Genomic DNA, 1,652 nt, shown 5'->3' with positions numbered 1-1,652 from the left:
TGCTTCAAGTCCTCTGCAGGTAGAGAGGAAGGGTGTGGCAAGAGGGCTGAGCAGAAGGAAGTGGTGAGGGAAGGGCTGGGAGGCGCTGGGGTGGGTGGCAGAGGCCCCGTTTCTGCAGGGTGAGGGGAGGGCCACGGACTCCTGGAGTGAGAAGGTGGCCTTGTGGTTCCATTACTTTCACCCATGTTGGTGCTTTAGAAGTGACCTGTCTCCACTGAGGGTGGAAAGGGACCAGCCTCTGGCTAATAAATCCAGATCAGGAGAGGGCAAGATGGCCCAGAGGATAAGGGTACTTGCCACCGAGCCTTGGGACCCACATGGTGGAAGAGGAGAAGCCACTCTTGTAAGTTGGCCTCTGGCCTGGATACCCACACATACAAGATCAACAGTCAATCAATCCATCAACCAACCAAACCAGAGAGGATATAGGCTTGACTCTCTTCCTCCGGATCACACACCCAAACCTTTGGGAATCCAAGGCCAGGTGGATCCAGGCTCAGTGAGCATGGCCAAGTGGGCCCGAGAGGGAAAAGGAACATGAAACCTACACCGGCTTGGGAGGGATCAGAACGACACAAAGCAAGAGCTTACGCAGCATTCTTCCCCTGCCATTTAATTGCCTGGGATCTTTGGCAAGTCTTGACATGTCGCCCAGGCCTCAGTTTACTCATCTATGAAAAGGAAGGTGAGCATAAGCCTCCTTAAACAGTAAACACCAAGATGAAATGAGGCAGCCGGAAAACACGATTGCAAAATCTCCCTGCCCCACACCTTCTTGCAGCCTGCCTATTACTGGGTCAATCAAACATGGTCTCGCCATAGAAGGAGATACCATTCAGCCATAGGAAAGAGTGAGATACCCGTAGATGCTCTGATGCAATCGTGTTCCTGAAACACTAAGCTAAATAAAAGCAGCCAGACACAAAAGCCCACACGCTGTGATGCCATTTCTGTGGAATGTTCTGAAGAGGCCAATCCATCCAGAAAGTTGATTAATGGTTGTCTACTTCCAGACAGGGGTGGGGGTGGGATGGAGAAGGTTGGGGAAGTGGGGAGTAGCTGCTGATGGACATGAGGTTACTTTGAGGGGAGGGGATTGACAATACTCTAGAAGCAGATGGTGGTAACGATCGCACAGCTTTAAACAGACGAAAATCTACAGGATCGAATTCTTTAGGTGAGTGGAATCTGTGGAATGGGAGTTATATCCCAATAGAGCTGCTGGGAAGAGCCAGCAAGCATGTTTGTGAGTTTGGTTCCCAGCACTGGTGTGTGGGCCCACACAGATGCAGAATTGTATTCTCCAGTGTGGCATTAGTGTGCTGGGTTCATATGCACTCTCGCAATTTTTATTGGCTTATTTGTTTATTCACTGTACAGATACTTATTGTAGGTCTTTCAAGATTCTGAGTTCCATGTTGGGTCACACACACACACACACACACACACACACACACACACACACACACATCCTGAGGTGCCCTTAGGAAACTCAGGAGGCAGGCAAGCTGGTGGGGTGAACAGAAAAGAGTACTATGTTAGCAGGGAGCCCAGGGTTCTGTGGGAGCAAAGAGGAGGGCACCAGGCCAGGTGGGAGGCTCCAGAGAGGTCCCTGGAGGCAGAGCCGCACTCAAAGGCACAAGGAGAAGAGC

This window comes from Peromyscus leucopus, chromosome 20, assembly GCF_004664715.2.
Source record: "Peromyscus leucopus breed LL Stock chromosome 20, UCI_PerLeu_2.1, whole genome shotgun sequence".
Classification (NCBI taxonomy): domain Eukaryota; kingdom Metazoa; phylum Chordata; class Mammalia; order Rodentia; family Cricetidae; genus Peromyscus; species Peromyscus leucopus.
This window is presented reverse-complemented; position numbering follows the sequence as displayed.